The sequence below is a fragment of the Aegilops tauschii genome, chromosome 1 (genome assembly GCF_002575655.3).
Source record: "Aegilops tauschii subsp. strangulata cultivar AL8/78 chromosome 1, Aet v6.0, whole genome shotgun sequence".
Classification (NCBI taxonomy): domain Eukaryota; kingdom Viridiplantae; phylum Streptophyta; class Magnoliopsida; order Poales; family Poaceae; genus Aegilops; species Aegilops tauschii.
The window spans coordinates 33696290-33718976 of NC_053035.3; the positions used below are offsets into that span (position 1 = coordinate 33696290).

At 51.1% G+C, this 22687-nt stretch overlaps 55 non-coding genes across 55 annotated transcripts; all 55 read left to right on the forward strand.

Moving 5' to 3' along the window:
* The first annotated feature begins 268 nt into the window (after nt 1-268).
* Nucleotides 269-387, forward strand: LOC141039716 (5S ribosomal RNA). The gene has a single exon (XR_012200648.1). It is a non-coding gene; the product is annotated as a 5S ribosomal RNA (ribosomal RNA).
* Nucleotides 388-688: 301 nt separating this feature from the next.
* Nucleotides 689-807, forward strand: LOC141039930 (5S ribosomal RNA). The gene has a single exon (XR_012200863.1). It is a non-coding gene; the product is annotated as a 5S ribosomal RNA (ribosomal RNA).
* A 302-nt stretch (nt 808-1109) lies between these two features.
* LOC141039599 (5S ribosomal RNA) lies at nt 1110-1228 on the forward strand. Its single transcript, XR_012200529.1, has one exon. It is a non-coding gene; the product is annotated as a 5S ribosomal RNA (ribosomal RNA).
* A 283-nt stretch (nt 1229-1511) lies between these two features.
* Nucleotides 1512-1630, forward strand: LOC141039779 (5S ribosomal RNA). The gene has a single exon (XR_012200712.1). It is a non-coding gene; the product is annotated as a 5S ribosomal RNA (ribosomal RNA).
* Nucleotides 1631-1915: 285 nt separating this feature from the next.
* Nucleotides 1916-2034, forward strand: LOC141039792 (5S ribosomal RNA). Its single transcript, XR_012200725.1, has one exon. It is a non-coding gene; the product is annotated as a 5S ribosomal RNA (ribosomal RNA).
* A 302-nt stretch (nt 2035-2336) lies between these two features.
* On the forward strand, nt 2337-2455 carry LOC141040389 (5S ribosomal RNA). Its single transcript, XR_012201292.1, has one exon. It is a non-coding gene; the product is annotated as a 5S ribosomal RNA (ribosomal RNA).
* Nucleotides 2456-2751: 296 nt separating this feature from the next.
* LOC141039631 (5S ribosomal RNA) lies at nt 2752-2870 on the forward strand. Its single transcript, XR_012200561.1, has one exon. It is a non-coding gene; the product is annotated as a 5S ribosomal RNA (ribosomal RNA).
* Nucleotides 2871-3172: 302 nt separating this feature from the next.
* Nucleotides 3173-3291, forward strand: LOC141039793 (5S ribosomal RNA). The gene has a single exon (XR_012200726.1). It is a non-coding gene; the product is annotated as a 5S ribosomal RNA (ribosomal RNA).
* Nucleotides 3292-3593: 302 nt separating this feature from the next.
* On the forward strand, nt 3594-3712 carry LOC141040522 (5S ribosomal RNA). Its single transcript, XR_012201425.1, has one exon. It is a non-coding gene; the product is annotated as a 5S ribosomal RNA (ribosomal RNA).
* A 296-nt stretch (nt 3713-4008) lies between these two features.
* Nucleotides 4009-4127, forward strand: LOC141039354 (5S ribosomal RNA). The gene has a single exon (XR_012200283.1). It is a non-coding gene; the product is annotated as a 5S ribosomal RNA (ribosomal RNA).
* A 302-nt stretch (nt 4128-4429) lies between these two features.
* LOC141039891 (5S ribosomal RNA) lies at nt 4430-4548 on the forward strand. The gene has a single exon (XR_012200824.1). It is a non-coding gene; the product is annotated as a 5S ribosomal RNA (ribosomal RNA).
* Nucleotides 4549-4849: 301 nt separating this feature from the next.
* On the forward strand, nt 4850-4968 carry LOC141039662 (5S ribosomal RNA). Its single transcript, XR_012200592.1, has one exon. It is a non-coding gene; the product is annotated as a 5S ribosomal RNA (ribosomal RNA).
* A 302-nt stretch (nt 4969-5270) lies between these two features.
* Nucleotides 5271-5389, forward strand: LOC141039600 (5S ribosomal RNA). The gene has a single exon (XR_012200530.1). It is a non-coding gene; the product is annotated as a 5S ribosomal RNA (ribosomal RNA).
* A 283-nt stretch (nt 5390-5672) lies between these two features.
* On the forward strand, nt 5673-5791 carry LOC141039780 (5S ribosomal RNA). The gene has a single exon (XR_012200713.1). It is a non-coding gene; the product is annotated as a 5S ribosomal RNA (ribosomal RNA).
* Nucleotides 5792-6076: 285 nt separating this feature from the next.
* On the forward strand, nt 6077-6194 carry LOC141039947 (5S ribosomal RNA). The gene has a single exon (XR_012200880.1). It is a non-coding gene; the product is annotated as a 5S ribosomal RNA (ribosomal RNA).
* A 302-nt stretch (nt 6195-6496) lies between these two features.
* LOC141039929 (5S ribosomal RNA) lies at nt 6497-6615 on the forward strand. Its single transcript, XR_012200862.1, has one exon. It is a non-coding gene; the product is annotated as a 5S ribosomal RNA (ribosomal RNA).
* A 302-nt stretch (nt 6616-6917) lies between these two features.
* Nucleotides 6918-7036, forward strand: LOC141039363 (5S ribosomal RNA). The gene has a single exon (XR_012200292.1). It is a non-coding gene; the product is annotated as a 5S ribosomal RNA (ribosomal RNA).
* Nucleotides 7037-7313: 277 nt separating this feature from the next.
* Nucleotides 7314-7432, forward strand: LOC141039672 (5S ribosomal RNA). The gene has a single exon (XR_012200602.1). It is a non-coding gene; the product is annotated as a 5S ribosomal RNA (ribosomal RNA).
* Nucleotides 7433-7735: 303 nt separating this feature from the next.
* On the forward strand, nt 7736-7854 carry LOC141040390 (5S ribosomal RNA). Its single transcript, XR_012201293.1, has one exon. It is a non-coding gene; the product is annotated as a 5S ribosomal RNA (ribosomal RNA).
* Nucleotides 7855-8137: 283 nt separating this feature from the next.
* Nucleotides 8138-8256, forward strand: LOC141039619 (5S ribosomal RNA). The gene has a single exon (XR_012200549.1). It is a non-coding gene; the product is annotated as a 5S ribosomal RNA (ribosomal RNA).
* A 284-nt stretch (nt 8257-8540) lies between these two features.
* On the forward strand, nt 8541-8659 carry LOC141040495 (5S ribosomal RNA). Its single transcript, XR_012201398.1, has one exon. It is a non-coding gene; the product is annotated as a 5S ribosomal RNA (ribosomal RNA).
* A 302-nt stretch (nt 8660-8961) lies between these two features.
* LOC141039899 (5S ribosomal RNA) lies at nt 8962-9079 on the forward strand. The gene has a single exon (XR_012200832.1). It is a non-coding gene; the product is annotated as a 5S ribosomal RNA (ribosomal RNA).
* Nucleotides 9080-9381: 302 nt separating this feature from the next.
* Nucleotides 9382-9499, forward strand: LOC141039948 (5S ribosomal RNA). The gene has a single exon (XR_012200881.1). It is a non-coding gene; the product is annotated as a 5S ribosomal RNA (ribosomal RNA).
* Nucleotides 9500-9801: 302 nt separating this feature from the next.
* Nucleotides 9802-9920, forward strand: LOC141040548 (5S ribosomal RNA). Its single transcript, XR_012201451.1, has one exon. It is a non-coding gene; the product is annotated as a 5S ribosomal RNA (ribosomal RNA).
* A 302-nt stretch (nt 9921-10222) lies between these two features.
* Nucleotides 10223-10341, forward strand: LOC141039505 (5S ribosomal RNA). The gene has a single exon (XR_012200434.1). It is a non-coding gene; the product is annotated as a 5S ribosomal RNA (ribosomal RNA).
* A 300-nt stretch (nt 10342-10641) lies between these two features.
* On the forward strand, nt 10642-10760 carry LOC141039579 (5S ribosomal RNA). The gene has a single exon (XR_012200508.1). It is a non-coding gene; the product is annotated as a 5S ribosomal RNA (ribosomal RNA).
* Nucleotides 10761-11042: 282 nt separating this feature from the next.
* Nucleotides 11043-11161, forward strand: LOC141040431 (5S ribosomal RNA). The gene has a single exon (XR_012201334.1). It is a non-coding gene; the product is annotated as a 5S ribosomal RNA (ribosomal RNA).
* Nucleotides 11162-11463: 302 nt separating this feature from the next.
* On the forward strand, nt 11464-11581 carry LOC141039816 (5S ribosomal RNA). Its single transcript, XR_012200749.1, has one exon. It is a non-coding gene; the product is annotated as a 5S ribosomal RNA (ribosomal RNA).
* A 301-nt stretch (nt 11582-11882) lies between these two features.
* On the forward strand, nt 11883-12001 carry LOC141039786 (5S ribosomal RNA). Its single transcript, XR_012200719.1, has one exon. It is a non-coding gene; the product is annotated as a 5S ribosomal RNA (ribosomal RNA).
* Nucleotides 12002-12283: 282 nt separating this feature from the next.
* LOC141039731 (5S ribosomal RNA) lies at nt 12284-12402 on the forward strand. Its single transcript, XR_012200661.1, has one exon. It is a non-coding gene; the product is annotated as a 5S ribosomal RNA (ribosomal RNA).
* Nucleotides 12403-12686: 284 nt separating this feature from the next.
* LOC141039530 (5S ribosomal RNA) lies at nt 12687-12805 on the forward strand. The gene has a single exon (XR_012200459.1). It is a non-coding gene; the product is annotated as a 5S ribosomal RNA (ribosomal RNA).
* A 278-nt stretch (nt 12806-13083) lies between these two features.
* Nucleotides 13084-13202, forward strand: LOC141039371 (5S ribosomal RNA). Its single transcript, XR_012200300.1, has one exon. It is a non-coding gene; the product is annotated as a 5S ribosomal RNA (ribosomal RNA).
* Nucleotides 13203-13504: 302 nt separating this feature from the next.
* Nucleotides 13505-13622, forward strand: LOC141040008 (5S ribosomal RNA). Its single transcript, XR_012200941.1, has one exon. It is a non-coding gene; the product is annotated as a 5S ribosomal RNA (ribosomal RNA).
* A 282-nt stretch (nt 13623-13904) lies between these two features.
* LOC141039506 (5S ribosomal RNA) lies at nt 13905-14023 on the forward strand. Its single transcript, XR_012200435.1, has one exon. It is a non-coding gene; the product is annotated as a 5S ribosomal RNA (ribosomal RNA).
* Nucleotides 14024-14323: 300 nt separating this feature from the next.
* Nucleotides 14324-14442, forward strand: LOC141039580 (5S ribosomal RNA). Its single transcript, XR_012200509.1, has one exon. It is a non-coding gene; the product is annotated as a 5S ribosomal RNA (ribosomal RNA).
* Nucleotides 14443-14725: 283 nt separating this feature from the next.
* Nucleotides 14726-14844, forward strand: LOC141040432 (5S ribosomal RNA). Its single transcript, XR_012201335.1, has one exon. It is a non-coding gene; the product is annotated as a 5S ribosomal RNA (ribosomal RNA).
* Nucleotides 14845-15146: 302 nt separating this feature from the next.
* Nucleotides 15147-15264, forward strand: LOC141039817 (5S ribosomal RNA). The gene has a single exon (XR_012200750.1). It is a non-coding gene; the product is annotated as a 5S ribosomal RNA (ribosomal RNA).
* A 301-nt stretch (nt 15265-15565) lies between these two features.
* Nucleotides 15566-15684, forward strand: LOC141039516 (5S ribosomal RNA). Its single transcript, XR_012200445.1, has one exon. It is a non-coding gene; the product is annotated as a 5S ribosomal RNA (ribosomal RNA).
* Nucleotides 15685-15966: 282 nt separating this feature from the next.
* On the forward strand, nt 15967-16085 carry LOC141039733 (5S ribosomal RNA). The gene has a single exon (XR_012200663.1). It is a non-coding gene; the product is annotated as a 5S ribosomal RNA (ribosomal RNA).
* Nucleotides 16086-16369: 284 nt separating this feature from the next.
* Nucleotides 16370-16488, forward strand: LOC141039531 (5S ribosomal RNA). The gene has a single exon (XR_012200460.1). It is a non-coding gene; the product is annotated as a 5S ribosomal RNA (ribosomal RNA).
* Nucleotides 16489-16766: 278 nt separating this feature from the next.
* LOC141039372 (5S ribosomal RNA) lies at nt 16767-16885 on the forward strand. The gene has a single exon (XR_012200301.1). It is a non-coding gene; the product is annotated as a 5S ribosomal RNA (ribosomal RNA).
* A 302-nt stretch (nt 16886-17187) lies between these two features.
* LOC141040009 (5S ribosomal RNA) lies at nt 17188-17305 on the forward strand. The gene has a single exon (XR_012200942.1). It is a non-coding gene; the product is annotated as a 5S ribosomal RNA (ribosomal RNA).
* Nucleotides 17306-17587: 282 nt separating this feature from the next.
* LOC141039507 (5S ribosomal RNA) lies at nt 17588-17706 on the forward strand. The gene has a single exon (XR_012200436.1). It is a non-coding gene; the product is annotated as a 5S ribosomal RNA (ribosomal RNA).
* A 284-nt stretch (nt 17707-17990) lies between these two features.
* Nucleotides 17991-18109, forward strand: LOC141039785 (5S ribosomal RNA). The gene has a single exon (XR_012200718.1). It is a non-coding gene; the product is annotated as a 5S ribosomal RNA (ribosomal RNA).
* Nucleotides 18110-18394: 285 nt separating this feature from the next.
* LOC141040526 (5S ribosomal RNA) lies at nt 18395-18513 on the forward strand. The gene has a single exon (XR_012201429.1). It is a non-coding gene; the product is annotated as a 5S ribosomal RNA (ribosomal RNA).
* A 301-nt stretch (nt 18514-18814) lies between these two features.
* Nucleotides 18815-18933, forward strand: LOC141039950 (5S ribosomal RNA). The gene has a single exon (XR_012200883.1). It is a non-coding gene; the product is annotated as a 5S ribosomal RNA (ribosomal RNA).
* A 281-nt stretch (nt 18934-19214) lies between these two features.
* LOC141040391 (5S ribosomal RNA) lies at nt 19215-19333 on the forward strand. Its single transcript, XR_012201294.1, has one exon. It is a non-coding gene; the product is annotated as a 5S ribosomal RNA (ribosomal RNA).
* Nucleotides 19334-19616: 283 nt separating this feature from the next.
* LOC141039603 (5S ribosomal RNA) lies at nt 19617-19735 on the forward strand. The gene has a single exon (XR_012200533.1). It is a non-coding gene; the product is annotated as a 5S ribosomal RNA (ribosomal RNA).
* Nucleotides 19736-20017: 282 nt separating this feature from the next.
* Nucleotides 20018-20136, forward strand: LOC141039399 (5S ribosomal RNA). Its single transcript, XR_012200328.1, has one exon. It is a non-coding gene; the product is annotated as a 5S ribosomal RNA (ribosomal RNA).
* A 302-nt stretch (nt 20137-20438) lies between these two features.
* LOC141040392 (5S ribosomal RNA) lies at nt 20439-20557 on the forward strand. The gene has a single exon (XR_012201295.1). It is a non-coding gene; the product is annotated as a 5S ribosomal RNA (ribosomal RNA).
* Nucleotides 20558-20859: 302 nt separating this feature from the next.
* LOC141040478 (5S ribosomal RNA) lies at nt 20860-20978 on the forward strand. Its single transcript, XR_012201381.1, has one exon. It is a non-coding gene; the product is annotated as a 5S ribosomal RNA (ribosomal RNA).
* Nucleotides 20979-21261: 283 nt separating this feature from the next.
* Nucleotides 21262-21380, forward strand: LOC141040560 (5S ribosomal RNA). The gene has a single exon (XR_012201463.1). It is a non-coding gene; the product is annotated as a 5S ribosomal RNA (ribosomal RNA).
* A 302-nt stretch (nt 21381-21682) lies between these two features.
* On the forward strand, nt 21683-21801 carry LOC141039782 (5S ribosomal RNA). Its single transcript, XR_012200715.1, has one exon. It is a non-coding gene; the product is annotated as a 5S ribosomal RNA (ribosomal RNA).
* A 282-nt stretch (nt 21802-22083) lies between these two features.
* Nucleotides 22084-22202, forward strand: LOC141040393 (5S ribosomal RNA). The gene has a single exon (XR_012201296.1). It is a non-coding gene; the product is annotated as a 5S ribosomal RNA (ribosomal RNA).
* A 302-nt stretch (nt 22203-22504) lies between these two features.
* Nucleotides 22505-22623, forward strand: LOC141039905 (5S ribosomal RNA). The gene has a single exon (XR_012200838.1). It is a non-coding gene; the product is annotated as a 5S ribosomal RNA (ribosomal RNA).
* The last annotated feature ends 64 nt before the right edge of the window (nt 22624-22687 follow it).

Here is a 22687-nt window from a genome sequence, read left to right on the forward strand (position 1 = left end):
AACGCACGTGCGCGACATATGTTTAGCACGTTTTATTATTTTGCACGTTTACGGTAAGTTTTAGCTCGCTGCTCACCATTCACGCGTCTAGCGGCGGCAAGCGTGTTCTGACATGGGTCGAAACCATGGTAAATAGGCACTGGTGCGGTTCAACCGTGGTAACACTCGTCTCCGTAGTTGAGCGGGAGCGGCCAAAGGAATGTGCAATCGTGTGTGTAGTGGAGCTGGGAGGGGCAAGCATAAGGGACGAAGACGGGGGTAACATGTCGGATGCGATCATACCAACACTAAAGCACCGGATCCCATCAGAACTCCGAAGTAAAGCGTGCTTGGGCGAGAGTAGTACTAGGATGGGTGACCTCCTGGGAAGTCCCCGTGTTGCATTCCCTTTTTAGTTTTTTTTGCGCCGCGTGCAAAACAAAACGCACGTGCGCGCCATATGTTTAGCACGTTTTATTATTTTGCACGTTTACGGTAAGTTTGAGATCGCTGCTCATCATTCACGCGTCTAGCGGCGGCAAGCGTGTTCTGAAAGGGGTCGAAACCATGGTAAATAGGCACTGGTGCGGTTGAACCGTGGTAAAACTCGTCTCCGTAGTTGAGCGGGAGCGGCCAAAGGAATGTGCAATCGTGTGTGTAGTGGAGCTGGGAGGGGCAAGCATAAGGGACGAAGACGGGGGAAGATGTTGGATGCGATCATACCAGCACTAAAGCACCGGATCCCAGCAGAACTCTGAAGTTAAGCTTGCTTGGGCGAGAGTAGTACTAGGATGGGTGACCTCCTGGGAAGTCCTCGTGTTGCATTCCGTTTTTAATTTTTTTTGCGCCGCGTGCAAAACAAAACGCACGAGCGCGACATATGTTTAGCACATTTTATTATTTTGCACGTTTACGGTAAGTTTTAGCTCGCTGCTCATTATTCACGCGTCTAGCGGCGGCAAGCGTGTTCTGAAAGGGGTCGAAACCATGGTAAATAGGCACTGGTGCGGTTGAACCGTGGTAAAACTCGTCTCCGTAGTTGAGCGGGAGCGGCCAAAGGAATGTGCAATCGTGTGTGTAGTGGAGCTGGGAGGGGCAAGCATAAGGGACGAAGACGGGGGTAACATGTCGGATGCGATCATAGCAGCACTAAAGCACCGGATCCCATCAGAACTCCGAAGTTAAGCGTGCTTGGGCGAGAATAGTACTAGGATGGGTGACCTCCTGGGAAGTCCTCGTGTTGCATTCCGTTTTTAATTTTTTTTGCGCCGCGTGCAAAACAAAACGCACGTGCGCGACATATGTTTAACACGTTTTATTATTTTGCACGTTTACGGTAAGTTTTAGCTCGCTGCTCATCATTCACGCGTCTAGCGGCGGCAAGCGTGTTCTGAAAGGGGTCGAAACCATGGTAAATAGGCACTTGTGCGGTTGAACCGTGGTAAAACTCGTCTCCGTAGTTGAGCGGGAGCGGCCAAAGGAATGGATCTGGGAGGGGCAAGCATAAGGGACGAAGACGGGGGTAACATGTCGGATGCGATCATACCAGCACTAAAGCACCGGATCCCACCAGAACTCCGAAGTTGAGCGTGCTTGGGCGAGAGTAGTACTAGGATGGGTGACCTCCTGGGAAGTCCTCGTGTTGCATTCCCTTTTTAATTTTTTTTGCGCCGCGTGCAAAACAAAACGCACGTGCGCGACATATGTTTAGCACGTTTACGGTAAGTTTTAGCTCGCTGCTCATTATTCACGCGTCTAGCGGCGGCAAGCGTGTTCTGAAAGGGGTCGAAACCATGGTAAATAGGCACTGGTGCGGTTGAACCGTGGTAAAACTCGTCTCCGTAGTTGAGCGGAAGCGGCCAAAGGAATGTGCAATCGTGTGTGTAGTGGAGCTGGGAGGGGCAAGCATAAGGGACGAAGACGGGGGTAACATGTCGGATGCGATCATACCAGCACTAAAGCACCGGATCCCATCAGAACTCCGAAGTTAAGCGTGCTTGGGCGAGATTAGTACTAGGATAGGTGACCTCCTCGGAAGTCCCCGTGTTGCATTCCCTTTTTAATTTTTTTTGCGCTGCGTGCAAAACAAAACGCACGTGCGCGACATATGTTTAGCACGTTTTATTATTTTGCACGTTTACGGTAAGTTTGAGCTCGCTGCTCATCATTCACGCGTGTAGCGGCGGCAAGCATGTTCTGAAAGGGGTCGAAACCATGGTAAATAGGCACTGGTGCGGTTGAGCCGTGGTAAAACTCGTCTCCGTAGTTGAGCGGGAGCGGCCAAAGGAATGTGCAATCGTGTGTGTAGTGGAGCTCGGAGGGGCAAGCATAAGGGACGAAGACGGGGGTAACATGTTGGATGCGATCATACCAGCACTAAAGCACCGGATCCCATCAGAACTCCGAAGTTAAGCGTGCTTGGGCGAGAGTAGTACTAGGATGGGTGACCTCCTGGGAAGTCCTCGTGTTGCATTCCCTTTTTAATTTTTTTGCGCCGCGTGCAAAACAAAACGCCGCGACATATGTTTAGCACGTTTTATTATTTTGCACGTTTACGGTAAGTTTTAGCTCGCTGCTCATTATTCACGCGTCTAGCGGCGGCAAGCGTGTTCTGAAAGGGGTCGGAACCATGGTAAGTAGGCACTGGTGCGGTTGAACCGTGGTAAAACTCGTCTCCGTAGTGGAGCGGGAGCGGCCAAAGGAATGTGCAATCGTGTGTTTAGTGGAGCTGGGAGGGGCAAGCATAAGGGACGAAGACGGGGGTAACATGTCGGATGCGATCATACCAGCACTAAAGCACCGGATCCCATCAGAACTCCGAAGTTAAGCGTGCTTGGGTGAGAGTAGTACTAGGATGGGTGACCTCCTGGGAAGTCCTCGTGTTACATTCCCTTTTTAATTTATTTTGCGTCGCGTGCAAAACAAAACGCACGTGCGCGACATATGTTTAGCACGTTTTATTATTTTACACGTTTACGGTAAGTTTTAGCTCACTGCTCACCATTCACGCGTCTAGCGGCGGCAAGCGTGTTCTGACATGGGTCGAAACCATGGTAAATAGGCACTGGTGTGGTTGAACCGTGGTAAAACTCGTCTCCGTAGTTGAGCGGGAGCGGCCAAAGGAATGTGCAATCGTGTGTGTAGTGGAGCTGGGAGGGGCAAGCATAAGGGACGAAGACGGGGGTAACATGTCGGATGCGATCATACCAGCACTAAAGCACCGGATCCCATCAGAACTCCGAAGTTAAGCGTGCTTGGGCGAGATTAGTACTAGGATAGGTGACCTCCTCGGAAGTCCCCGTGTTGCATTCCCTTTTTAATTTTTTTTGCGCTGCGTGCAAAACAAAACGCACGTGCGCGACATATGTTTAGCACGTTTTATTATTTTGCACGTTTACGGTAAGTTTGAGCTCGCTGCTCATCATTCACGCGTGTAGCGGCGGCAAGCATGTTCTGAAAGGGGTCGAAACCATGGTAAATAAGCACTGGTGCGGTTGAGCCGTGGTAAAACTCGTCTCCGTAGTTGAGCGGGAGCGGCCAAAGGAATGTGCAATCGTGTGTGTAGTGGAGCTGGGAGGGGCAAGCATAAGGGACGAAGACGGGGGTAACATGTTGGATGCGATCATACCAGCACTAAAGCACCGGATCCCATCAGAACTCCGAAGTAAAGCGTGCTTGGGCGAGAGTAGTACTAGGATGGGTGACCTCCTGGGAAGTCCTCGTGTTGCATTCCCTTTTTAATTTTTTTGCGCCGCGTGCAAAACAAAACGCCGCGACATATGTTTAGCACGTTTTATTATTTTGCACGTTTACGGTAAGTTTTAGCTCGCTGCTCATTATTCACGCGTCTAGCGGTGGCAAGCGTGTTCTGAAAGGGGTCGAAACCATGGTAAGTAGGCACTGGTGCGGTTGAACCGTGGTAAAACTCGTCTCCGTAGTGGAGCGGGAGCGGCCAAAGGAATGTGCAATCGTGTGTTTAGTGGAGCTGGGAGGGGCAAGCATAAGGAACGAAGACGGGGCTAACATGTCGGATGCGATCATACCAGCACTAAAGCACCGGATCCCATCAGAACTCCGAAGTTAAGCGTGCTTGGGTGAGAGTAGTACTAGGATGGGTGACCTCCTGGGAAGTCCTCGTGTTGCATTCCCTTTTTAATTTATTTTGCGTCGCGTGCAAAACAAAACGCACGTGCGCGACATATGTTTAGCACGTTTTATTATTTTGCACGTTTACGGTAAGTTTTAGCTCGCTGCTCACCATTCACGCGTCTAGCGGCGGCAAGCGTGTTCTGACATGGGTCGAAACCATGGTAAATAGGCACTGGTGCGGTTGAACCGTGGTAAAACTCGTCTCCGTAGTTGAGCGGGAGCGGCCAAAGGAATGTGCAATCGTGTGTGTAGTGGAGCTGGGAGGGGCAAGCATAAGGGACGAAGACGGGGGTAACATGTCAGATGCGATCATACCAACACTAAAGCACCGGATCCCATCAGAACTCCGAAGTAAAGCGTGCTTGGGCGAGAGTAGTACTAGGATGGGTGACCTCCTGGGAAGTCCCCGTGTTGCATTCCCTTTTTAATTTTTTTTGCGCCGCGTGCAAAACAAAACGCACGTGCGCGCCATATGTTTAGCACGTTTTATTATTTTGCACGTTTACGGTAAGTTTGAGATCGCTGCTCATCATTCACGCGTCTAGCGGCGGCAAGCGTGTTCTGAAAGGGGTCGAAACCATGGTAAATAGGCACTGGTGCGGTTGAACCGTGGTAAAACTCGTCTCCGTAGTTGAGCGGGAGCGGCCAAAGGAATGTGCAATCGTGTGTGTAGTGGAGCTGGGAGGGGCAAGCATAAGGGACGAAGACGGGGGAACATGTTGGATGCGATCATACCAGCACTAAAGCACCGGATCCCAGCAGAACTCTGAAGTTAAGCGTGCTTGGGCGAGAGTAGTACTAGGATGGGTGACCTCCTGGGAAGTCCTCGTGTTGCATTCCGTTTTTAATTTTTTTTGCGCCGCGTGCAAAACAAAACGCACGAGCGCGACATATGTTTAGCACATTTTATTATTTTGCACGTTTACGGTAAGTTTTAGCTCGCTGCTCATTATTCACGCGTCTAGCGGCGGCAAGCGTGTTTTGAAAGGGGTCGAAACCATGGTAAATAGGCACTGGTGCGGTTGAACCGTGGTAAAACTCGTCTCCGTAGTTGAGCGGGAGCGGCCAAAGGAATGTGCAATCGTGTGTGTAGTGGAGCTGGGAGGGGCAAGCATAAGGGACGAAGACGGGGGTAACATGTCGGATGCGATCATAGCAGCACTAAAGCACCGGATCCCATCAGAACTCCGAAGTTAAGCGTGCTTGGGCGAGAATAGTACTAGGATGGGTGACCTCCTGGGAAGTCCTCGTGTTGCATTCCGTTTTTAATTTTTTTTGCGCCGCGTGCAAAACAAAACGCACGTGCGCGACATATGTTTAGCACGTTTTATTATTTTGCACGTTTACGGTAAGTTTTAGCTCGCTGCTCATCATTCACGCGTCTAGCGGCGGCAAGCGTGTTCTGAAAGGGGTCGAAACCATGGTAAATAGGCACTGGTGCGGTTGAACCGTGGTAAAACTCGTCTCCGTAGTTGAGCGGGAGCGGCCAAAGGAATGGAGCTGGGAGGGGCAAGCATAAGGGACGAAGACGGGGGTAACATGTCGGATGCGATCATACCAGCACTAAAGCACCGGATCCCACCAGAACTCCGAAGTTGAGCGTGCTTGGGCGAGAGTAGTACTAGGATGGGTGACCTCCTGGGAAGTCCTCGTGTTGCATTCCCTTTTTAATTTTTTTTGCGCCGCGTGCAAAACAAAACGCACGTGCGCGACATACGTTTAGCACGTTTACGGTAAGTTTTAGCTCGCTGCTCATTATTCACGCGTCTAGCGGCGGCAAGCGTGTTCTGAAAGGGGTCGAAACCATGGTAAATAGGCACTGGTGCGGTTGAACCGTGGTAAAACTCGTCTCCGTAGTTGAGCGGGAGCGGCCAAAGGAATGTGCAATCGTGTGTGTAGTGGAGCTGGGAGGGGCAAGCATAAGGGACGAAGACGGGGGTAACATGTCGGATGCGATCATACCAGCACTAAAGCACCGGGTCCCATCAGAACTCCGAAGTTAATGTGCTTGGGCGAGAGTAGTACTAGGATGGGTGACCTCCTGGGAAGTCCTCGTGTTGCATTCCCTTTTTAATTTTTTTTGCGCCGCGTGCAAAACAAAACGCACGTGCGCGACATATGTTTAGCACGTTTTATTATTTTGCACGTTTACGGTAAGTTTTAGCTCGCTGCTCATCATTCACGCGTCTAGCGGCGGCAAGCGTTTTCTGAAAGGGGTCGAAACCATGGTAAATAGGCACTGGTGCGGTTGAACCGTGGTAAAACTCGTCTCCGTAGTTGAGCGGCAGTGGCCAAAGGAATGTGCAATCGTGTGTGTAGTGGAGCTGGGAGGGGCAAGCATAAGGGACGAAGACGGGGGTAACATGTCGGATGCGATCATAGCAGCACTAAAGCACCGGATCCCATCAGATCTCTGAAGTTAAGCGTGCTTGGGCGAGAGTAGTACTAGGATGGGTGACCTCCTGGGAAGTCCTCGTTTTGCATTCCCTTTTTAATTTTTTTTGCGCCGCGTGCAAAACTAAACGCACGTGCGCGACATATGTTTAGCACGTTTAATTATTTTGCAAGATTACGGTAAGTTTTAGCTCGCTGCTCATCATTCACGCGTCTAGCGGCGGCAAGCGTGTTCTGAAAGGGGTCGAAACGATGGTAAATAGGCACTGGTGCGGTTGAACCGTGGTAAAACTCGTCTCCGTAGTGGAGCGGGAGCGGCCAAAGGAATGTGCAATCGTGTGTGTAGTGGAGCTGGGAGGGGCAAGCATAAGGGACGAAGACGGGGGTAACATGTCGGATGTGATCATACCTGCACTAAAGCACCGGATCCCATCAGAACTCCGAAGTTAAGCGTGCTTGGGCGAGAGTAGTACTAGGATGGGTGACCTCCTGGGAAGTCCCCGTGTTGCATTCCTTTTTTTTTGCGCCGCGTGCAAAACTAAACGCACGTGCGCGACATATGTTTAGCACGTTTTATTATTTTGCACGTTTACGGTAAGTTTGAGCTCGCTGCTCATCATTCACGCGTCTAGCGGCGGCAAGCGTGTTCTGAAAAGGGGTCGAAACCATGGTAAATAGGCACTAGTGCGGTTGAACCGTGGTAAAACTCGTCTCCGTAGTTGAGCGGGAGCGGCCAAAGGAATGGAGCTGGGAGGGGCAAGCATAAGGGACGAAGACGGGGGTAACATGTCGGATGCGATCATACCAGCACTAAAGCACCGGATCCCATCAGAACTCCGAATTTAAGCGTGCTTGGGCGAGAGTTGTACTAGGATGGGTGACCTCCTGGGAAGTCCTCGTGTTGCATTCCCTTTTTATTTATTTTTTGCCCCGCGTGCAAAACAAAACGCACGTGCGCGGCATATGTTTAGCACGTTTTATTATTGTGCACGTTTAAGGTAAGTTTTAGCTCGCTGCTCATCATTCACGCGTCTAGCGGCGGCAAGCGTGTTCTGAAAGGGGTCGAAACCATGGTAAATAGGCACTGGTGCGGTTGAACCGTGGTAAAACTCGTCTCCGTAGTTGAGCGGGAGCGGCCAGAGGAATGTGCAATCGTGTGTGTAGTGGAGCTGGGAGGGGCAAGCATAAGGGACGAAGTCGGGGGTAACATGTCGGATGCGATCATACCAGCACTAAAGCACCGGATCCCATCAGAACTCCGAAGTTAAGCGTGCTTGGGCGAGAGTAGTACTAGGATGGGTGACCTCCTGGGAAGTCCTCGTGTTGCATTCCGTTTTTAATTTTTTTTGCGCCGCGTGCAAAACAAAACGCACGTGCGCGACATATGTTTAGCACGTTTTATTATTTTGCACGTTTATGGTAAGTTTTAGCTCGCTGCTCATCATTCACGCGTCTAGCGGCGGAAGCGTGTTCTCAAAGGGGTCAAAACCATGGTAAATAGGCACTGGTGCGGTTGAACCGTGGTAAAACTCGTCTCCGTAGTTGAGCGGGAGCGGCCAAAGGAATGGAGCTGGGAGGGGCAAGCATAAGGGACGAAGACGGGGGGTAAGATGTCGGATGCGATCATACCAGCACTAAAGCACCGGATCCCATCAGAACTCCGAAGTTGAGCGTGCTTGGGCGAGAGTAGTACTAGGATGGGTGACCTCCTGGGAAGTCCTCGTGTTGCATTCGCTTTTTAATTTTTTTTGCGCCGCGTGCAAAACAAAACGCACGTGCGCGACATATGTTTAGCACGTTTTATTATTGTGCACGTTTACGGTAAGTTTTAGCTCGTTGCTCATCATTCACGCGTCTAGCGGCGGCAAGCGTGTTCTGAAAGGGGTCGAAACCATGGTAAATAGGCACTGGTGCGGTTGAACCGTGGTAAAACTCGTCTCCGTAGTTGAGCGGGAGCGGCCAGAGGAATGTAGCTGGGAGGGGGAAGCATAAGGGACGAAGACGGGGGGTAACATGTCGGATGCGATCATACCAGCACTAAAGCACCGGATCCCATCAGAACTCCGAAGTTAAGCGTGCTTGGGCGAGAGTAGTACTAGGATGGGTGACCTCCTGGGAAGTCCTCGTGTTGCATTCGCTTTTTCATTTTTTTTGCCCCGCGTGCAAAACAAAACGCACGTGCGCGGCATATGTTTAGCACGTTTTATTATTGTGCACGTTTACGGTAAGTTTTAGCTCGCTGCTCATCATTCATGCGTCTAGCGGCGGCAAGCGTGTTCTGAAAGGGGTCGAAACCATGGTAAATAGGCACTGGTGCGGTTGAACCGTGGTAAAACTCGTCTCCGTAGTTGAGCGGGAGCGGCCAGAGGAATGTGCAATCGTGTGTGTAGTGGAGCTGGGAGGGGCAAGCATAAGGGACGAAGACGGGGGTAACATGTCGGATGCGGTCATACCAGCACTAAAGCACCGGATCCCATCAGAACTCCGAAGTTAAGCGTGCTTGGGTGAGAGTAGTACTAGGATGGGTGACCTCCTGGAAGTCCTCGTGTTGCATTCCGTTTTCAATTTTTTTTGCGCCGCGTGCAAAACAAAACGCACGTGCGCGACATATGTTTATCACGTTTTATTATTTTGCACGTTTATGGTAAGTTTTAGCTTGCTGCTCATCATTCACGCGTCTAGCGGCGGCAAGCGTGTTCTGAAAGGGGTCGAAACCATGGTAAATAGGCACTGGTGCGGTTGAACCGTGGTAAAACTCGTCTCCGTAGTTGAGCGGGAGCGGCCAAAGGAATGTGCAATCGTGTGTGTAGTGGAGCTGGGAGGGGCAAGCATAAGGGACGAAGACGGGGGTAACATGTCGGATGCGATCATACCAGCACTAAAGCACCGGGTCCCATCAGAACTCCGAAGTTAATGTGCTTGGGCGAGAGTAGTACTAGGATGGGTGACCTCCTGGGAAGTCCTCGTGTTGCATTCCCTTTTTAATTTTTTTTGCGCCGCGTGCAAAACAAAACGCACGTGCGCGACATATGTTTAGCACGTTTTATTATTTTGCACGTTTACGGTAAGTTTTAGCTCGCTGCTCATCATTCACGCGTCTAGCGGCGGCAAGCGTGTTCTGAAAGGGGTCGAAACCATGGTAAATAGGCACTGGTGCGGTTGAACCGTGGTAAAACTCGTCTCCGTAGTTGAGCGGCAGTGGCCAAAGGAATGTGCAATCGTGTGTGTAGTGGAGCTGGGAGGGGCAAGCATAAGGGACGAAGACAGGGGTAACATGTTGGATGCGATCATACCAGCACTAAAGCACCGGATCCCATCAGAACTCTGAAGTTAAGCGTGCTTGGGCGAGAGTAGTACTAGGATGGGTGACCTCCTGGGAAGTCCTCGTGTTGCATTCCCTTTTTATTTTTTTTTGTGCCGCGTGCAAAACAAAACGCACGTGCGCGACATATGTTTAGCACGTTTTATTATTTTGCACGTTTACGGTAAGTTTTAGCTCGCTGCTCATCATTCACGCGTCTAGCGGCGGCAAGCGTGTTCTGAAAGGGGTCGAAACCATGGTAAATAGGCACTGGTGCGGTTGAACCGTGGTAAAACTCGTCTCCGTAGTTGAGCGGGAGCGGCCAAAGGAATGTGCAATCGTGTGTGTAGTGGAGCTGGGAGGGGCAAGCATAAGGGACGAAGACGGGGGTAACATGTCGGATGCGATCATACCAGCACTAAAGCACCGGATCCCATCAGAACTCCGAAGTTGAGCGTGCTTGGGCGAGAGTAGTACTAGGATGGGTGACCTCCTGGGAAGTCCTCGTGTTGCATTCCCTTTTTATTTTTTTTGCCCCGCGTGCAAAACAAAACGCACGTGCGCGGCATATGTTTAGCACGTTTTATTATTGTGCATGTTTACGGTAAGTTTTAGCTCGCTGCTCATCATTCACGCGTCTAGCGGCGGCAAGCGTGTTCTGAAAGGGTCGAAACCATGGTAAATAGGCACTGGTGCGGTTGAACCGTGGTAAAACTCGTCTCCGTAGTTGAGCGGGAGCGGCCAGAGGAATGTGCAATCGTGTGTGTAGTGGAGCTGGGAGGGGCAAGCATAAGGGACGAAGACGGGGGTAACATGTTGGATTCGATCATACCAGCACTAAAGCACCGGATCCCATCAGAACTCCGAAGTTAAGCGTGCTTGGGCGAGAGTAGTACTAGGATGGGTGACCTCCTGGGAAGTCCTCGTGTTGCATTCCCTTTTTAATTTTTTTGCGCCGCGTGCAAAACAAAACGCACGTGCGCGACATATGTTTAGCACGTTTTATTATTTTGCACGTTTACAGTAAGTTTTAGCTCGCTGCTCATCATTCACGCGTCTAGCGGCGGCAAGCGTGTTCTGAAAGGGGTCGAAACCATGGTAAATAGGCACTGGTGCGGTTGAACCGTGGTAAAACTCGTCTCCGTAGTTGAGCGGGAGCGGCCAAAGGAATGGAGCTGGGAGGGGCAAGCATAAGGGACGAAGACGGGGGTAACATGTCGGATGCGATCATACCAGCACTAAAGCACCGGATCCCATCAGAACTCCGAAGTTAAGCGTGCTTGGGCGAGAGTAGTACTAGGATGGGTGACCTCCTGGGAATTCCCCGTGTTGCATTCCCTTTTTCATTTTTTTTGCCCCGCGTGCAAAACAAAACGCACGTGCGCGGCATATGTTTAGCACGTTTTATTATTGTGCACGTTTACGGTAAGTTTTAGCTCGTTGCTCATCATTCACGCGTCTAGCGGCGGCAAGCGTGTTCTGAAAGGGGTCGAAACCATGGTAAATAGGCACTGGTGCGGTTGAACCGTGGTAAAACTCGTCTCCGTAGTTGAGCGGGAGCGGCCAGAGGAATGTGCAATCGTGTGTGTAGTGGAGCTGGGAGGGGCAAGCATAAGGGACGAAGACGGGGGTAACATGTCGGATGCGATCATACCAGCACTAAAGCACCGGATCCCATCAGAACTCCGAAGTTAAGCGTGCTTGGGTGAGAGTAGTACTAGGATGGGTGACCTCCTGGAAGTCCTCGTGTTGCATTCCGTTTTCAATTTTTTTGCGCCGCGTGCAAAACAAAACGCACGTGCGCGACATATGTTTAGCACGTTTTATTATTTTGCACGTTTATGGTAAGTTTTAGCTCGCTGCTCATCATTCACGCGTCTAGCGGCGGCAAGCGTGTTCTGAAAGGGGTCGAAACCATGGTAAATAGGCACTGGTGCGGTTGAACCGTGGTAAAACTCGTCTCCGTAGTTGAGCGGGAGCGGCCAGAGGAATGTGCAATCGTGTGTGTGGTGGAGCTGGGAGGGGCAAGCATAAGGGACGAAGACGGGGGTAACATGTCGGATGCGATCATACCAGCACTAAAGCACCGGATCCCACCAGAACCCCGAAGTTAAGCGTGCTTGGGCGAGAGTAGTACTAGGATGGGTGACCTCCTGGGAAGTCCTCGTGTTGCATTCCGTTTTTAATTTTTTTTGCGCCGCGTGCAAAACAAAACGCACGTGCGCGACATATGTTTAGCACGTTTTATTATTTTGCACGTTTACGGTAAGTTTTAGCTCGCTGCTCATCATTCACGCGTCTAGCGGCGGCAAGCGTGTTCTGAAAGGGGTCGAAACCATGGTAAATAGGCACTGGTGCGGTTGAACCGTGGTAAACTCGTCTCCGTAGTTGAGCGGGAGCGGCCAAAGGAATGGAGCTGGGAGGGGCAAGCATAAGGGACGAAGACGGGGGTAACATGTCGGATGCGATCATACCAGCACTAAAGCACCGGATCCCATCAGAACTCCGAAGTTGAGCGTGCTTGGGTGAGAGTAGTACTAGGATGGGTGACCTCCTGGGAAGTCCTCGTGTTGCATTCCCTTTTTAATTATTTTTGCGCCGCGTGCAAAACAAAACGCACGTGCGCGACATATGTTTAGCATGTTTACGGTAAGTTTTAGCTCGCTGCTCATTATTCACGCGTCTAGCGGCGGCAAGCGTGTTCTGAAAGGGGTCGAAACCATGGTAAATAGGCACTGGTGCGGTTGAACCGTGGTAAAACTCGTCTCCGTAGTTGAGCGGGAGCGGCCAAAGGAATGTGCAATCGTGTGTGTAGTGGAGCTGGGAGGGGCAGGCATAAGGGACGAAGACGGGGAAACATGTCGGATGCGATCATACCAGCAGTAAAGCACCGGATCCCATCAGAACTCCGAAGTTAAGCGTGCTTGGGCGAGAGTAGTACTAGGATGGGTGACCTCCTGGGAAGTCCCCGTGTTGCATTCCTTTTTTTTTGCGCCGCGTGCAAAACAAAACGCACGTGCGCGACATATGTTTAGCACGTTTTATTATTTTGCACGTTTACGGTAAGTTTGAGCTCGCTGCTCATCATTCACGCGTCTAGCGGCGGCAAGCGTGTTCTGAAAAGGGGTCGAAACCATGGTAAATAGGCACTAGTGCGGTTGAACCGTGGTAAAACTCGTCTCCGTAGTTGAGCGGGAGCGGCCAAAGGAATGGAGCTGGGAGGGGCAAGCATAAGGGACGAAGACGGGGGGTAACATGTCGGATGCGATCATACCAGCACTAAAGCACCGGATCCCATTAGAACTCCGAAGTAAAGCGTGCTTGGGCGAGAGTAGTACTAGGATGGGTGACCTCCTGGGAAGTCCTCGTGTTGCATTCCCTTTTTCATTTTTTTTGCCCCGCGTGCAAAACAAAACGCACGTGCGCGGCATATGTTTAGCACGTTTTATTATTGTGCACGTTTACGGTAAGTTTTAGCTCGTTGCTCATCATTCACGCGTCTAGCGGCGGCAAGCGTGTTCTGAAAGGGGTCGAAACCATGGTAAATAGGCACTGGTGCGGTTGAACCGTGGTAAAACTCGTCTCCGTAGTTGAGCGGGAGCGGCCAGAGGAATGTGCAATCGTGTGTGTAGTGGAGCTGGGAGGGGCAAGCATAAGGGACGAAGACGGGGGTAACATGTCGGATGCGATCATACCAGCAATAAAGCACCGGATCCCATCAGAACTCCGAAGTTAAGCGTGCTTGGGTGAGAGTAGTACTAGGATGGGTGACCTCCTGGAAGTCCTCGTGTTGCATTCCGTTTTCAATTTTTTTGCGCCGCGTGCAAAACAAAACGCACGTGCGCGACATATGTTTAGCACGTTTTATTATTTTGCACGTTTATGGTAAGTTTTAGCTCGCTGCTCATCATTCACGCGTCTAGCGGCGGCAAGCGTGTTCTGAAAGGGGTCGAAACCATGGTAAATAGGCACTGGTGCGGTTGAACCGTGGTAAAACTCGTCTCCGTAGTTGAGCGGGAGCGGCCAAAGGAATGGAGCTGGGAGGGGCAAGCATAAGGGACGAAGACGGGGGTAACATGTCGGATGCGATCATACCAGCACTAAAGCACCGGATCCCATCAGAACTCCGAAGTTGAGCGTGCTTGGGCGAGAGTAGTACTAGGATGGGTGACCTCCTGGGAAGTCCTCGTGTTGCATTCCCTTTTTATTTTTTTTGCCCCGCGTGCAAAACAAAACGCACGTGCGCGGCATATGTTTAGCACGTTTTATTATTGTGCACGTTTACGGTAAGTTTTAGCTCGCTGCTCATCATTCACGCGTCTAGCGGCGGCAAGCGTGTTCTGAAAGGGTCGAAACCATGGTAAATAAGCACTGGTGCGGTTGAACCGTGGTAAAACTCGTCTCCGTAGTTGAGCGGGAGCGGCCAGAGGAATGTGCAATCGTGTGTGTAGTGGAGCTGGGAGGGGCAAGCATAAGGGACGAAGACGGGGGTAACATGTTGGATTCGATCATACCAGCACTAAAGCACCGGATCCCATCAGAACTCCGAAGTTAAGCGTGCTTGGGCGAGAGTAGTACTAGGATGGGTGACCTCCTGGGAAGTCCTCGTGTTGCATTCCCTTTTTAATTTTTTTGCGCCGCGTGCAAAACAAAACGCACGTGCGCGACATATGTTTAGCACGTTTTATTATTTTGCACGTTTACAGTAAGTTTTAGCTCGCTGCTCATCATTCACGCGTCTAGCGGCGGCAAGCGTGTTCTGAAAGGGGTCGAAACCATGGTAAATAGGCACTGGTGCGGTTGAACCGTGGTAAAACTCGTCTCCGTAGTTGAGCGGGAGCGGCCAAAGGAATGGAGCTGGGAGGGGCAAGCATAAGGGACGAAGACGGGGGGTAACATGTCGGATGCGATCATACCAGCACTAAAGCACCGGATCCCATCAGAACTCCGAAGTTAAGCGTGCTTGGGCGAGAGTAGTACTAGGATGGGTGACCTCCTGGGAATTCCCCGTGTTGCATTCCCTTTTTCATTTTTTTTGCCCCGCGTGCAAAACAAAACGCACGTGCGCGGCATATGTTTAGCACGTTTTATTATTGTGCACGTTTACGGTAAGTTTTAGCTCGTTGCTCATCATTCACGCGTCTAGCGGCGGCAAGCGTGTTCTGAAAGGGGTCGAAACCATGGTAAATAGGCACTGGTGCGGTTGAACCGTGGTAAAACTCGTCTCCGTAGTTGAGCGGGAGCGGCCAGAGGAATGTGCAATCGTGTGTGTAGTGGAGCTGGGAGGGGCAAGCATAAGGGACGAAGACGGGGGTAACATGTCGGATGCGATCATACCAGCACTAAAGCACCGGATCCCATCAGAACTCCGAAGTTAAGCGTGCTTGGGTGAGAGTAGTACTAGGATGGGTGACCTCCTGGAAGTCCTCGTGTTGCATTCCGTTTTCAATTTTTTTGCGCCGCGTGCAAAACAAAACGCACGTGCGCGACATATGTTTAGCACGTTTTATTATTTTGCACGTTTATGGTAAGTTTTAGCTCGCTGCTCATCATTCACGCGTCTAGCGGCGGCAAGCGTGTTCTGAAAGGGGTCGAAACCATGGTAAATAGGCACTGGTGCGGTTGAACCGTGGTAAAACTCGTCTCCGTAGTTGAGCGGGAGCGGCCAGAGGAATGTGCAATCGTGTGTGTGGTGGAGCTGGGAGGGGCAAGCATAAGGGACGAAGACGGGGGTAACATGTCGGATGCGATCATACCAGCACTAAAGCACCGGATCCCATCAGAACCCCGAAGTTAAGCGTGCTTGGGCGAGAGTAGTACTAGGATGGGTGACCTCCTGGGAAGTCCTCGTGTTGCATTCCGTTTTTAATTTTTTTTGCGCCGCGTGCAAAACAAAACGCACGTGCGCGACATATGTTTAGCACGTTTTATTATTTTGCACGTTTACGGTAAGTTTTAGCTCGCTGCTCATCATTCACGCGTCTAGCGGCGGCAAGCGTGTTCTGAAAGGGGTCGAAACCATGGTAAATAGGCACTGGTGCGGTTGAACCGTGGTAAACTCGTCTCCGTAGTTGAGCGGGAGCGGCCAAAGGAATGGAGCTGGGAGGGGCAAGCATAAGGGACGAAGACGGGGGTAACATGTCGGATGCGATCATACCAGCACTAAAGCACCGGATCCCATCAGAACTCCGAAGTTGAGCGTGCTTGGGTGAGAGTAGTACTAGGATGGGTGACCTCCTGGGAAGTCCTCGTGTTGCATTCCCTTTTTAATTATTTTTGCGCCGCGTGCAAAACAAAACGCACGTGCGCGACATATGTTTAGCACGTTTACGGTAAGTTTTAGCTCGCTGCTCATTATTCACGCGTCTAGCGGCGGCAAGCGTGTTCTGAAAGGGGTCGAAACCATGGTAAATAGGCACTGGTGCGGTTGAACCGTGGTAAAACTCGTCTCCGTAGTTGAGCGGGAGCGGCCAAAGGAATGTGCAATCGTGTGTGTAGTGGAGCTGGGAGGGGCAGGCATAAGGGACGAAGACGGGGAAACATGTCGGATGCGATCATACCAGCAGTAAAGCACCGGATCCCATCAGAACTCCGAAGTTAAGCGTGCTTGGGCGAGAGTAGTACTAGGATGGGTGACCTCCTGGGAAGTCCCCGTGTTGCATTCCTTTTTTTTTGCGCCGCGTGCAAAACAAAACGCACGTGCGCGACATATGTTTAGCACGTTTTATTATTTTGCACGTTTACGGTAAGTTTGAGCTCGCTGCTCATCATTCACGCGTCTAGCGGCGGCAAGCGTGTTCTGAAAAGGGGTCGAAACCATGGTAAATAGGCACTAGTGCGGTTGAACCGTGGTAAAACTCGTCTCCGTAGTTGAGCGGGAGCGGCCAAAGGAATGGAGCTGGGAGGGGCAAGCATAAGGGACGAAGACGGGGGGTAACATGTCGGATGCGATCATACCAGCACTAAAGCACCGGATCCCATTAGAACTCCGAAGTAAAGCGTGCTTGGGCGAGAGTAGTACTAGGATGGGTGACCTCCTGGGAAGTCCTCGTGTTGCATTCCCTTTTTCATTTTTTTTGCCCCGCGTGCAAAACAAAACGCACGTGCGCGGCATATGTTTAGCACGTTTTATTATTGTGCACGTTTACGGTAAGTTTTAGCTCGTTGCTCATCATTCACGCGTCTAGCGGCGGCAAGCGTGTTCTGAAAGGGGTCGAAACCATGGTAAATAGGCACTGGTGCGGTTGAACCGTGGTAAAACTCGTCTCCGTAGTTGAGCGGGAGCGGCCAGAGGAATGTGCAATCGTGTGTGTAGTGGAGCTGGGAGGGGCAAGCATAAGGGACGAAGACGGGGGTAACATGTCGGATGCGATCATACCAGCAATAAAGCACCGGATCCCATCAGAACTCCGAAGTTAAGCGTGCTTGGGTGAGAGTAGTACTAGGATGGGTGACCTCCTGGAAGTCCTCGTGTTGCATTCCGTTTTCAATTTTTTTGCGCCGCGTGCAAAACAAAACGCACGTGCGCGACATATGTTTAGCACGTTTTATTATTTTGCACGTTTATGGTAAGTTTTAGCTCGCTGCTCATCATTCACGCGTCTAGCGGCGGCAAGCGTGTTCTGAAAGGGGTCGAAACCATGGTAAATAGGCACTGGTGCGGTTGAACCGTGGTAAAACTCGTCTCCGTAGTTGAGCGGGAGCGGCCAAAGGAATGGAGCTGGGAGGGGCAAGCATAAGGGACGAAGACGGGGGTAACATGTCGGATGCGATCATACCAGCACTAAAGCACCGGATCCCATCAGAACTCCGAAGTTGAGCGTGCTTGGGCGAGAGTAGTACTAGGATGGGTGACCTCCTGGGAAGTCCTCGTGTTGCATTCCCTTTTTAATTTTTTTTGCGCCGCGTGCAAAACAAAACGCACGTGCGCGACATATGTTTAGCACGTTTACGGTAAGTTTTAGCTCGCTGCTCATTATTCACGCGTCTAGCGGCGGCAAGCGTGTTCTGAAAGGGGTCGAAACCATGGTAAATAGGCACTGGTGCGGTTGAACCGTGGTAAAACTCGTCTCCGTAGTTGAGCGGGAGCGGCCAAAGGAATGTGCAATCGTGTGTGTAGTGGAGCTGGGAGGGGCAGGCATAAGGGACGAAGACGGGGTAACATGTCGGATGCGATCATACCAGCACTAAAGCACCGGATCCCATCAGAACTCCGAAGTTAAGCGTGCTTGGGAGAGAGTAGTACTAGGATGGGTGACCTCCTGGGAAGTCTTCGTGTTGCATTCCCTTTTTATTTTTTTTTGCGCCGCGTGCAAAACAAAACGCACGTGCGCGACATATGTTTAGCACGTTTACGGTAAGTTTTAGCTCGCTGCTCATCATTCACGCGTCTAGCGGCGGCAACCGTGTTCTGAAAGGGGTCGAAACCATGGTAAATAGGCACTGGTGCGGTTGAACCGTGGTAAAACTCGTCTCCGTAGTTGAGCGGGAGCGGCCAGAGGAATGTGCAATCGTGTGTGTAGTGGAGCTGGGAGGGGCAAGCATAAGGGACGAAGACGGGGGTAACATGTTGGATGCGATCATACCAGCACTAAAGCACCGGATCCCATCAGAACTCCGAAGTTAAGCGTGCTTGGGCGAGAGTAGTACTAGGATGGGTGACCTCCTAGGAAGTCCTCGTGTTGCATTCCCTTTTTAATTTTTTTTGCGCCGCGTGCAAAACAAAACGCACGTGCGCGACATATGTTTAGCACGTTTTATTATTTTGCACGTTTACGGTAAGTTTTAGCTCGCTGCTCAGAATTCACGCGTCTAGCGGCGGCAACAGTGTTCTGAAAGGGGTCGAAACCATGGTAAATAGGCACTGGTGCGGTTGAACCGTGGTAAAACTCGTCTCCGTAGTTGAGCGGGAGCGGCCAGAGGAATGTGTAATCGTGTGTGTAGTGGAGCTGGGAGGGGCAAGCATAAGGGAGGAAGACGGGGGTAACATGTCGATGCGATCATACCAGCACTAAAGCACCGGATCCCATCAGAACTCCGAAGTTAAGCGATCTTGGGCGAGAGTAGTACTAGGATGGGTGACCTCCTGGGAAGTCCTCGTGTTGCATTCCCTTTTTAATTTTTTTGCGCCGCGTGCAAAACAAAACGCACGTGCGCGACATATGTTTAGCATGTTTTATTATTTTGCACGTTTACGGTAAGTTTTAGCTCGCTGCTCATCATTCACGCGTCTAGCGGCGGCAAGCGTGTTCTGAAAGGGGTCGAAACCATGGTAAATAGGCACTTGTGCGGTTGAACCGTGGTAAACTCGTCTCCGTAGTTGAGCGGGAGCGGCCAAAGAAATGGAGCTGGGAGGGGCAAGCATAAGGGACGGAGACGGGGGTAACATGTCGGATGCGATCATACCAGCACTAAAGCACCGGATCCCATCAGAACTCCGAAGTTAAGCGTGCTTGGGCGAGAGTAGTACTAGGATGGGTGACCTCCTGGGAAGTCCTCGTGTTGCATTCCCTTTTTAATTTTTTTTGCGCCGCGTGCAAAACAAAACGCACGTGCGCGACATATGTTTAGCATGTTTTATTATTTTGCACGTTTACGGTAAGTTTTAGCTCACTGCTCATTATTCACGCGTCTAGCGGCGGCAAGCGTGTTCTGAAAGGGGTCGAAACCATGGTAAATAGGCACTGGTGCGGTTGAACCGTGGTAAAACTCGTCTCCGTAGTTGAGCGGGAGCGGCCAAAGAAATGGAGCTGGGAGGGGCAAGCATAAGGGACGGAGACGGGGGTAACATGTCGGATGCGATCATACCAGCACTAAAGCACCGTATCCCATCAGAACTCCGAAGTTAAGCGTGCTTGGGCGAGAGTAGTACTAGGATGGGTGACCTCCTGGGAAGTCCTCGTGTTGCATTCCCTTTTTAATTTTTTTGCGCCGCGTGCAAAACAAAACGCACGTGCGCGACATATGTTTATCACGTTTTATTATTTTGCACGTTTACGGTAAGTTTTAGCTCGCTGCTCATCATTCACGCGTCTAGCGGCGGCAAGCGTGTTCTGAAAGGGGTCGAAACCATGGTAAATAGGCACTGGTGCGGTTGAACCGTGGTAAAACTCGTCTCCGTAGTTGAGCGGGAGCGGCCAAAGAAATGGAGCTGGGAGGGGCAAGCATAAGGGACGGAGACGGAGGTAACATGTCGGATGCGATCATACCAGCACTAAAGCACCGGATCCCATCAGAACTCCGAAGTTAAGCATGCTTGGGCGAGAGTAGTACTAGGATGGGTGACCTCCTGGGAAGTCCTCGTGTTGCATTCCCTTTTTAATTTTTTTTGCGCCGCGTGCAAAACAAAACGCACGTGCGCGACATATGTTTAGCACGTTTTATTATTTTGCACGTTTACGGTAAGTTTTAGCTCGCTGCTCAGAATTCACGCGTCTAGCGGCGGCAAGCGTGTTCTGAAAGGGGTCGAAACCATGGTAAATAGGCACTGGTGCGGTTGAACCGTGGTAAAACTCGTCTCCGTAGTGGAGCGGGAGCGGCCAAAGGAATGTGCAATCGTGTTTGTAGTGGAGCTGGGAGGGGCAAGCATAACGGACGACGACGGGGGTAACATGTCGGATGCGATCATACCAGCACTAAAGCACCGGATCCCATCAGAACTCCGAAGTTAAGCGTGCTTGGGCGAGAGTAGTACTAGGATGGGTGACCTCCTGGGAAGTCCTCGTGTTGCATTCCCTTTTTAATTTTTTTTGCGCCGCGTGCAAAACAAAACGCACGTGCGCGACATATGTTTAGCACGTTTTATTATTTTGCACGTTTACGGTAAGTTTTAGCTCGCTGCTCATCATTCACGCGTCTAGCGGCGGCAAGCGTGTTCTGAAAGGGGTCGAAACCATGGTAAATAGGCACTGGTGCGGTTGAACCGTGGTAAAACTCGTCTCCGTAGTTGAGCGGGAGCGGCCAAAGGAATGTGCAATCGTGTTTGTAGTGGAGCTGGGAGGGGCAAGCATAAGGGACGAAGACGGGGGTAACATGTCGAATGCGATCATACTAGCACTAAAGCACCGGATCCCATCAGAACTCCGAAGTTAAGCGTGCTTGGGCGAGAGTAGTACTAGGATGGGTGACCTCCTGGGAAGTCCTCGTGTTGCATTCCCTTATTAATTTTTTTTGCGCCGCGTGCAAAACAAAACGCACGTGCGCGACATATGTTTAGCACGTTTTATTATTTTGCATGTTTACGGTAAGTTTTAGCTCGCTGCTCATCATTCACGCGTCTAGCGGCGGCAAGCGTGTTCTGAAAGGGGTCGAAACCATGGTAAATAGGCACTGGTGCGGTTGAACCGTGGTAAAACTCGTCTCCGTAGTTGAGCGGGAGCGGCCAAAGAAATGGAGCTGGGAGGGGCAAGCATAAGGGACGGAGACGGGGGTAACATGTCGGATGCGATCATACCAGCACTAAAGCACCGGATCCCATCAGAACTCCGAAGTTAAGCGTGCTTGGGCGAGAGTAGTACTAGGATGGATGACCTCCTGGGAAGTCCTCGTGTTGCATTCCCTTTTTAATTTTTTTTGCGCCGCGTGCAAAACAAAACGCACGTGCGCGACATATGTTTAGCACGTTTTATTATTTTGCACGTTTACGGTAAGTTTTAGCTCGCTGCTCAGAATTCACGCGTCTAGCGGCGGCAACCGTGTTATGAAAGGGGTCGAAACCATGGTAAATAGGCACTGGTGCGGTTGAACCGTGGTAAAACTCGTCTCCGTAGTTGAGCGGGAGCGGCCAGAGGAATGTGCAATCGTGTGTGTAGTGGAGCTGGGAGGGGCAAGCATAAGGGACGAAGACGGGGGTAACATGTCGGATGCGATCATACCAGCACTAAAGCATCGGATCCCATGAGAACTCCGAAGTTAAGCGTGCTTGGGCGAGAGTAGTACTAGTATGGGTGACCTCCTGGGAAGTCCTCGTGTTGCATTCCCTTTTTAATTTTTTTGCGCCGCGTGCAAAACAAAACGCACGTGCGCGACATATGTTTAGCACGTTTTATTATTTTGCACGTTTACGGTAAGTTTTAGCTCGCTGCTCATCATTCACGCGTCTAGCGGCGGCAAGCGTGTTCTGAAAGGGGTCGAAACCATGGTAAATAGGCACTGGTGCGATTGAACCGTGGTAAAACTCGTCTCCGTAGTTGAGCGGGAGCGTCCAAAGAAATGGAGCTGGGAGGGGCAAGCATAAGGGACGGAGACGGGGGTAACATGTTGGATGCGATCATACCAGCACTAAAGCACCGGATCCCATCAGAACTCCGAAGTTAAGCGTGCTTGGGCGAGAGTAGTACTAGGATGGGTGACCTCCTGGGAAGTCCTCGTGTTGCATTCCCTTTTTAATGTTTTTTGCGCCGCGTGCAAAACAAAACGCACGTGCGCGACATATGTTTAGCACGTTTTATTATTTTGCACGTTTACGGTAAGTTTTAGCTCGCTGCTCATCATTCACGCGTCTAGCGGCGGCAAGCGTGTTCTGAAAGGGGTCGAAACCATGGTAAATAGGCACTGGTGCGGTTGAACCGTGGTAAAACTCGTCTCCGTAGTTGAGCGGTAGCGGCCAAAGGAATGTGCAATCGTATTTGTAGTGGAGCTGGGAGGGGCAAGCATAAGGGACGACGACGGGGGTAACATGTCGGATGCGATCATACCATCACTAAAGCACCGAATCCCATCAGAACTCCGAAGTTAAGCGTGCTTGGGCGAGAGTAGTACTAGGATGGGTGACCTCTTGGGAAGTCCTCGTGTTGCATTCCCTTTTTAATTTTTTTGCGCCGCGTGCCAAACAAAACGCACGTGCGCGACATATGTTTAGCACGT